Source organism: Lytechinus pictus, chromosome 17 (genome assembly GCF_037042905.1).
Source record: "Lytechinus pictus isolate F3 Inbred chromosome 17, Lp3.0, whole genome shotgun sequence".
In the NCBI taxonomy this organism is placed as follows: Eukaryota; Metazoa; Echinodermata; class Echinoidea; order Temnopleuroida; family Toxopneustidae; genus Lytechinus; species Lytechinus pictus.
The window spans coordinates 16,221,269-16,231,126 of NC_087261.1; the positions used below are offsets into that span (position 1 = coordinate 16,221,269).

The 9,858-nt window shown below is 35.5% G+C and overlaps 1 protein-coding gene across 1 annotated transcript in view; it reads right to left on the reverse strand.

Annotated features, from left to right (window-relative positions):
• The window catches only part of LOC135157263 (uncharacterized), a 29,954-nt gene extending 20,820 nt beyond the window's left edge, over nucleotides 1-9,134 (reverse strand). Inside the window, exon 1 of the mRNA XM_064112259.1 lies at nucleotides 8,809-9,134. The gene's annotated coding sequence lies outside the window, so the exon portion shown is untranslated. The remainder of the gene's footprint in view (nucleotides 1-8,808) is intronic.
• Nucleotides 9,135-9,858: the final 724 nt, after the last annotated feature.

Genomic DNA, 9,858 nt, shown 5'->3' on the forward strand with positions numbered 1-9,858 from the left:
TAATGACGTCACAGCAGTCGTACGCGTGGCTACGATTTGAAACTAATTTGGCCTTTACTCCGAATTAAAGGCTTACAATCTTTCAAAATGGCTATATTAGTATTCTTTCAATTGATTTAAAAATAAAATAAAATGATATGTTCCATTCACATTTTCAGAGACTGAGCAAAATGCAATTTGTTCCAAAATCGGATCGCGAACAGTCGTAAGGTGTGCGGTGGCCTTTGATTACAATCACCATAAAAAATAGATTCTAAAGGACTATTCTAAGTTCAATCATCACTCTCTCTTTATACATGGTAAATCAGGGCCCCGTCTTACAAAGAGTTACGATCGATCCAATCAATCGTAACTCTATGGAAATCCATCAGTGTCATAATTTTTTCTATAGGAAATTGGCACAATGTCCTTTGTAAACAAAGAGAAGCACAGTGAATTTTCAAGAAAACAATGAATGCATGAATATACATCATAGTTAGAAAATATTTTGAACAAACATGCATAATACATGTTGACGTTGCTGGCCGTCCATATATAGTTGATGGTGGTTGATCGGATCAATCGCAACTCTTTGTAAGACGGGGCCCTGATGTCATACAGGACCTATATACAAGTTGAGACTGAAATTCACCTAATTCCTTCTTGTCATTGATAAAAGGCCTTAAATTCCCATATATAGATTTTCACCACCAAAAAGAAAATATGAATAAAAATTGATATCAATTTTCGTATTCACTGAAATATCAATTTCCTGTAGGAAATCAATGATTATCTAGTCTGCAGGCACAGACCCTGACTGAAACTTTGATCAACAAGTGTGTCTCAAAACTTGCTGTTTCAATTCAGAGGGCCTTCATTACACAAGGCACGAGTATGCTGCAATTCAGACCCTTTTCTCTAGTGAAGGGTTTGCACAGCAGACTAATGATTATCAGAGGGAGGGAGCTCAGTTCCTGAAAAAGTGACAGTATTCGGGGAGTATTATCTTGTCAGTAACTTTCACTGAATAATTTGCTTTGAGCCAATGAGATGCAAGGATTTTAGTAGCTTTCGCTATTTCGTGTCATGAAAGTCTCCCAAGGAGTTCAAGATCAACCAACGACTCGTTATCCTCATTACCAATTCCCTGTCCTCTGATTGTCCCCTAACAAGCATTCCTGCTTTTCACTGTCAGGTAAAATAACAACCGAAATTTAGAAATAAATACTGAATGGCTCCATAATTTCCTGTAATGAAAACGATAAAACAAAATGAAATCCAAGTCATGAGAGAAGATATCACGAGGCCTTGTAAGACACCCTATAAAGTAAATGCAAAGAAATTTTCCACTGATAGTCATTTTACCACATTCGGTAGCTTCATGCCAAAGTATAACTGAGGACACAAAAAAGATATTAACAATTTGCAATATCGCTTAGTTGTTGATAAATACAGATGGAAAACAATAAGTATTTTTAATACATTACTGTTTATGAATTATGAATGTTCGTGTTTCCTCATAACATGAGAAAAACACATGACGACTGAGTTTAATGGAATCTCCATATTTTTGTTTTAAATTTAAGGCAAGGTTTTCCAAGTTGATGAATATTGAATAAACATTTATTTCAGGGGAGGGGGGGGGATGTGGCACGTTATTAGCATAAAAATGGTACACCTCTTATTTTACCTTCGTGATCAGAGATGCAATTTACTATTTAAAAAAAAAAGATATTGCATCCCGTAATTTTAACTTTATTTTATCTTTGTTTGCCTTGTTGAAAAAAATACGCGTTTTCAATCTGCCATTCCCGCATTCTTCGAAATTATGGATCCGCCCCAATTTATATTCGACAAGTTCAAGCCGACTTTACGTGTAGTTACATAGACGTGCAACGCCGTTCCCAAAGTTGAACGATGTATAAAAGCTAGGCAAGTGACATACTTAAAGGGAAAAAAATACAAAGGGAAGTAGCTAGAGCAATGACAAGTCATCTTTTTTTTATATACATGTACTTCCATATCTGGATTTTGATTATCTCTTATATTTACCAGGCCGGATTGCACCATGGGCCCCTATATTTCTCTCTGAATTATTATGATATAATGATTTTTTTCCAGCCGAGATTTTTTTCTTCTAATATTCTATATTTCGTGACAAAACTTTTGCAAAATGATTCATGATGGTTTTCATGTAGCCCCCTCTCCTGGCTGCTATTGCTTCAAGCACCTCTGTGCTTATAATAGCTGGCCCCTGTATTTTACCGAACTCACTATGTCACATGCTTATGTATGATTTAATTTTTTTCTGTATTATTTACAATCTCTTCAATTGTCACATTTAAATTGTATTCATTTATATGTTTGGTATTATGTGAACATGTTAATTTATCATTGATTATGAATAAAATGCAGAAACTCCTGCAAAAAAATACTCCTATCGTCTTTTTCCTCATCCCCAAACCTTGCCCTTTGCAGGCGCAAAGTCCCAGTTCGTCGAAAAAAAAGTCTGCATGAGCAGACTAAAGGGGCTGAACATGACTTGTGTACTGAAAAGTTCTCCAAACAACCGTCGTTCTACACTAGACTTGTCTCAAGTTTCAATGTTTGACCCAGCATAGAAACTATACCCTCCTAATGACGTCATCAAACATAATCTTGGACAACCTTCCCATGCATAATGTACAAAACGTGACGCAGAAAATTTCCTCCCAACTTCAAATAAAGCTTATATGCAAATAATTTTGGTCTTATTGTTTTTTCATTTGAATTACTTTCATCAAAGTTAAATCTTGGGTAAGCCTGAAAACGAAACAAAAAATTTATAATAAAATAAGACATTTTATCAGGAATCAACCAATATCGTGATGGGCTTGAGCTACATCGGAGAAATAATCGACCCCAGAAAATATAAACTATTACATGACATATAACATCGATTGGTTTAGAGTCGGTTTTCTGTTTGTGACTGAGACACACGAGCCCCACAAGGCGCCAAGTGATAAATAGACTTAACCATAAATAAATCTCGATTCATGAAATTAAATATGAATCATAACTTGCATTATTACGAAAGATCCTAATTCTTGAGTGCCGATGTTATTTTTTTTTCTCATATGCGTGCGATATGTGCACAATGATAATGCAGAGAACCAAAGCATGCTTATTTCTCATATAGTATTCCTTGATTTTCCATACGATGTCGAGTAATTATACAATACATAAATTATTTAATCAATGAATGATAAATTAAGTCTGCTTATGCCCCCATTCCTCAGAAGGGAGACCATGGAGACCTTTGAAGGACCTTTGAAAGACCAAAATTTGCAAGGTCTTACAGCAGTCTCGAAGATCACCGACATTTGTCCTCTCTGGTGTATGGCTCCGAACGACCCCACAAAGAACTCCGAAAGACGGATTGATACTTTTTATCTTATAGAGATCTTTCAATGGTCTTTCAGAGATCTTTTATACAACTAGTGATCTTTTAGAATTCTTTCCATGGACTTTCCTGGTCTTTCAATATGATCTCTCATGAGTCTTTCAGCGATCTCCGCAAAATTCTTGAGAGACTGTCAAAAGATCACGGAAAGACTATTATAAGAACTTTGAAAGTTCATCAAGAGACCGCTGAAAGACTGCTGAAAGTCCATCAAACGACCATTTTCCTGAGAGACTCTTTTGAACCGTTTCACAAGGTTTTGGTGATCATGGAGACCACCAAGACCACTGAAAGATCAATCACAATCAGGTATCAAGAAAGACCTCAGAAATCTTTGAAAGTTTATTGAAGGACCCCTGAAACATCAAGCAAGTTTCATGGCGGTCTTGCAGAGGTCTTGCTCTCTGTGGAATGGTTTTATATATACATTCTATATAAATATCACATAAAAAAATGAAATATACATGTAGTCTGGTCTGTTAGCGGAATTATGTGGACACGGTGGACAAAAGCATGATTTTTTCTCCAGACCTTTGTTTATGTATGAGAACTAAAAATGGGGTATGCTCCGAAAAATCTGGCTGCAGGAACAGTGAAAAAATTGGTGAAAATGTCAAAATTTATGAGTTTAGATTGGTCTGATATATAGACTAGCGCTAGTGCAAAACTCAATAGCAGTGCATTATTTTGCATTGGTTTAGTTCTTGAATTCAGACCCTTTTTGAACAAATATTCTGTTTGTCCTCACATTTCAATGCACCAAATATCTGAATGCAGATGCTAAACAAGCCGAAGGGTGGTGGAGGGGGTTGAATGTTGGTGTGTATGTACATATTTTGGTCTTGGGGTAAAGATGTGCAAGACACATTTTTTGCATGTGTTGGAAATTGTGTTGCCATGGTAACAGTGTATTATGGCAAAAATAAGGTAAAAATCTTGCAGTTAGAACTACTTCCTCTGTTGTCATCCGATTCTCATGATATTTGGCACACACATTGGTCTTGAGGTGAAGATGTCTAAGACACATTTTGTGTGTCTTTCAAAAATCTTGTTGCCATGGTAACAACTTATTATTTGGTGAAAATTGGGAAAAAAAATTACAATTCAAACTGCTTCATCAGTTTTAAATCAATTCTCATGAAATTTGACACACACATTGGTATTTAATAGAGTAAAGATGTACAAGGCACTCTTTGTATGTGTTTCAGAAATTGTGTTGCCATGGTAACAACATATTAAATGGCAAAATTTAGGTAAAAACCTTGCAATTAGAACATTTTCATCAGTTTTGAACCATTTCTCATGAAATTTGGCTCATACATTTGCCTTGAGGAAAAGATGTGCAGGAACCATTTTTTGTGTGCATTTGTCAGAGAGTATATTGCCATGGTAACCACATATGATAGCCAGAAATGCAGGAAAACTCATTGTGGATCAAACAACTTCCCCTTTTTTTAGTCAGTGCTCATAAAAGTTGGAAGAAATATTCATCTTTGGGTAAAGATTCATATCAAATTCTAAACTGCATTAAAATATATGAGTGTGGGGGTATTAATCACCTTCAGTAATATTTCTAGGTTTTGGGGGAGGAGCGGGATTGGCCCTTAAAATCTGACATCAAAATAAAGGTTAAAGGCGGTGTCCATTAACACTCTTGAAATAAGCATTCCCTCAAGGGCATAGGCTGGGGGTACACTGGGTGAATGTGAAACCTTCCGCTGTGGCAAAGGAGTTCCAACACTGGCAAGCAAAACAAAATGTGTACCCCTTCTACTTTCAACGGCTGATTTTCCAAACCTTAGTTCCACCTCCCCAAGATGTGCACCCCTCCCCATACCACTTCTATCTCCCCATGCTCAACCAGTCTACGCCTTTGCCCCTCAGGGGTATTTGGATTTTAAAGCGAGACATTACTCCCTTTTTTTTGGGGGGGGGGGTCTTTAGCAAATGACCTCATAAAAGTAAAAGTTAAAGGATTATGACTAGGAACTTAACCCCCCCCCCTGAAAAAATAGGGGGCTGATATATTTTTTGAGCAGAAAAATGCCCCCCCCCCATTAAAAGGTAAGAAGAGTCATTTGCACTTCAGAGTTCAGACCGTTCATTTGATGTTTAATGCATTCTGCTTTGGTAAAAAATTGTTTACAGTAGCCAATTAATCATTGTTTATTTATATTCTCCTACTCAGTCTGTTATTCATATTCCATTCCTACTCTTTCTTTTTTAACTATATCACATCACTCTTGATTTTGAGCTTCACCATACCATCTTATGTTTCCTCTCTCCTTTTTTTACCCTCTCTCTCTCTCTCCAAGTATATTTTTTCTGACATATTATAAAGTGTACCTTTAATCATGCAACTAATTATAGAAATATATATATACAAAAATCTCTGCACTTGTTTTGAAAAATCCATGACTCAATAACATACCATATCAAAAATATGCATATGTGCACAATAAATGTTTGCCTTCTATTTTCTTTCATTTAATTTTTTCAGTATATTTCTGTGACAGCCCCTGCTTTATATACACCCTACATCTCCAATTGTTAAAAAATGAATATTATGTTTCAGTAGCAAAATTGTTGGATGCAAGATCTGACTGTCACAAAAAATGCAAATAATTTTCCATTGGAGTAAGGACGGACGTATTCACTGTTCATTGAGCAAATGATGACTTTTATTTCTCTACATATATTCTAGTCATATCCCTTTCAGATGGTGGTAACTGCAGGAATGGGAAAACTCAGTGATATAACTAAAATTTTCACAGAGGATTTTCGGAAAAAAACTAAATCCATTTTTTTTTCAAGCAACAGTTATTCCATTCTGAATGCTGCAACTATGAATTTGATGCACCTTTACCAAAATATGATATCATGACAGCCATTTCTTCAATTCTTTAAACTAGACATTAAATATAGCTAATAGTATTATTTAGGACAGAGTGTAGCCAAAATAGAGTTTAAAAGATTATGTAGAAAATAATAAATGTCATGGTATTATATTTCAGTGTAGGTGTAAGCATTCAAAATGGAATAATTGTTGCTAGATAATAATGAATTAAAATAGCAAAGAAAAATGTACTTAGAAAGGGAGAAAAAGAGGGGGGGGGGGGAGAGGAAACAAAACAAGAAGGTATGGTAAAGCTCTAAAGTACAAAAAGTGCAAAAAGTGATGTAAGAAAGTCAGAGTAAGAACTGAAATGAACAAATACTGAGTAGGAGATAAATAAAACGTTGATTAATTGGGCACCGGAAATGATCTTTTATCAAACCAGAATGTTTTAGGCTTTAAATTAATACGCTGAAGTGTAAAGGATTTTTCTTCCCCCCCCCCTTTTTTTTTGGGGGGGGGGGGTTCAGTTCCTAGTTGTAATTATTTCCTTTTAATCTTTATGTGGCAATTCTCTAAAGGCCCCCCCCAAAAAAAAAAAAAAAAAAAATGGAAGGGGTGCTTTCTTTAAGAGTGTTTAAGTTCCTAATGGCCATGGCCTTTAACCTTCTATATTTTTATGTTGTCAGTTTTTAAGGACCTCCTCTGCCCCCCCCCCAAAAAAAAAGAACCTATAAATATTATTGAATGTGATTAATACCATGAATACCCTGCACTATTTTATGATGTTAAAGGGGAATCCAACCCAAATAAACACTTGTTTTTAGAGGAAAAAGAAAAATCAGACAATAGGTCAAAGTTTAAACAATATCAGACAAACCATAAGAAAGTTGTGAATATATAAAAGTTGTAAACATTGGTAATCACTATATACCCATGAAGACTTCAAATTGGCCGCATACGTGATGTCATAATGATGTAAGGGAAGGACCACTCTTCCATGTACAGAAATAATTAATTGACTAAAATGTCTTTTTCAAAAGTTTTACTTCAAATTGTATCTTTCTTTCATGAGGACATAAAACATTATACTAACAGGTTTATATTACGGCCCCAATGGAATTTAGGAGAAAACCAAAAATCAAAGTACATGGCCAATGGGAAAGTTGTCCTTGCAGCCTCGCCCCTTGTCATAATTTACTTATCCATTGTCAATTTGAAATCTACATACTAGTAGCCTCGGGATCTTAATTTTAAAGCAGCCATAACTTTATTTTGCTTGTCCGATTGCTTTCAAACTTTCACCATTCTTATTTTTCTCCTTTTCCACACAACATTTTATGACCAAGGCTGGATTCCCCTTTAACACTGAATATGAATCTTTACCAAAAATGAATATTTGTGTAATCTTTTCTGAGCACAGGCTGAAAACAGAGAAGTAGATTGATCCACAATTGATGAGTTTTCCCTGCATTTCTGGCTATATGTGGTTATCAAGGCAATGCGCTCTCTGACAAATGCACACAAAAAAAGGTTCTTGCACATCTTTATCTCAAGGCCAATGTGTGAGCCATATTTCATGCATGAGAATTGGTTTGAAAATGATGAAGTAGTTCAAATTGCAAGGTTTTTACCTAAATTTTGCCATATAATATGTTGTTACCATGGCAAAACAATTTCTGAAACACACACAAAAAGTGCCTTGTACATCTTTACTTTAATACCAATGTGTGTGCCAAATTTCATGTGAATTGATTGAAAACTGATGAAGCAATTTGAATTGTAAGGCTTTTTCCCAATTTTCACCAAATGTTATGTTGTTACCATGGCAAAAAAATTTCCGAAAGCGCACAAAAATGTGTCTTAGACATCTTCACCTCAAGACCAATGTGTGTGCCAAATTTCATGAGAATATGATGAAAACAGAGGAAGTAGTTCTAACTGCAAGATTTTTACCTTATTTTTGTCATCATACACTGTTACCATGGCAACACAATTTCCAACACATGCAAAAAATGTGTATGGCACATCTTTACCCCAAGACCAAAATATGTACATACACACCAACATTCAACCCCCTCCACCACCACCCTTCGGCTTGTTTAGCATCTGCATTCAGATATTTGGTGGATTGAGATGTGAGGACAAACAGAATATTTGTTCAAAAAGGGTCTGAATTCAAGAACTAAACCAATGCAAAATAATGCACTGCTATTGAGTTTTGCACTAGCGCTAGTCTATATATCAGACCAATCTAAACTCATAAATTCTGACATTTTCACCCATTTTTTTCACTGTTCCTGCAGCCAGATTTTTTGGAGCATACCCCATTTTTAATTCTCATACATAAACAAAGGTCTGGAGAAAAAATCATGCTTTTGTCCACCGTGTCCACAAGTAGGGTGTTTTTTACGCTAACAGACCGGACTAATGTAAGCATATTACAATATAAATTGGAAAAGTATTGAGAAAAAAACTAAAATCTAATAAAATCTAATCAAATCAAAACAAATAGGGAGAGAAAAAGATAGAAAATACAGATGATACTCACAGAAATCTAAAACACCAAACTGAGAAGTTTGAAAAGCGGAAAATTAAGAAGGTAATGATTTGAAAAGATATTTTCTACCATCTCCTCTTTCATATCGGGCATTGACAAGAGCGGACTTTAACCTCTGTCAAATCTCGAGTTCAAATCATGCCATTTAAGACAAGTTGTTACAATGAGAACTTTTCACCCTGGCCAAGCACGTTTTTTGGAAAATTCCTGTAAAAATAACCTTATTTCATTTTCCATATCAAAATCTCTTTCAATAAATACAGAGGCGCTGAAGAATTTTTTATCCAGCTCATGTTGGATTTTTGCCAGTGAAAAATGACATGGCACGCGACATAATTCACTAAATTTCTTGGCAAAGACAAGAAAAGTTTATCTCGGTTACCCTAAAGTCATCAAGTTGACAACAGGATAGATAACTTTATCAATCTTGACTTGTCATTGTGGTCTGCAAATATTTGTGACATCTTTCGGTTTCTTTAATGGGTTAACGTGAGGTCATGGCAAATAAAATAAACGGGAATAATTATTAATTAATCTCAAACATATTATCTTTTCGATCTATTTCACATTATTTTGACAAAAAAAAGTTAGTTAAAAGGACAGTAAAACGCTCCCATATTGTTCAGTCACACCATCGAAATCAACTCGGATCCGACCGATAATGCCATTAGAAATAATGTAGTAGCTTTGATCGGTCTGGAGTCGGTTTCATTGGTGTGACTGTAGCCTAAAACAGGTGTGATTCAAACCCCGAGAACTTCAAATTTAAAGCTTCCTAATTTAAGCATGCTTCAATATTTCATCTAATAATGATATAATGATGTGGGGGCGTCGTGGTCTAGTGGTTAAGACTCTCGTCTTTCAATCTGAGGGACGTATAGGTTCGGTTCCCAGCCATATAGAGTGTTTTCCTTCAGCAAATAAATTTACCAACATTGTGCTGCACTAAACTCAGATGGGGTAAATGGGGGTACCGGCAGAAAGTAATCCCTCAAAAAGCTGTGAGCATCAGAATCGGTAGACTAGGCCTAGGCCTATATA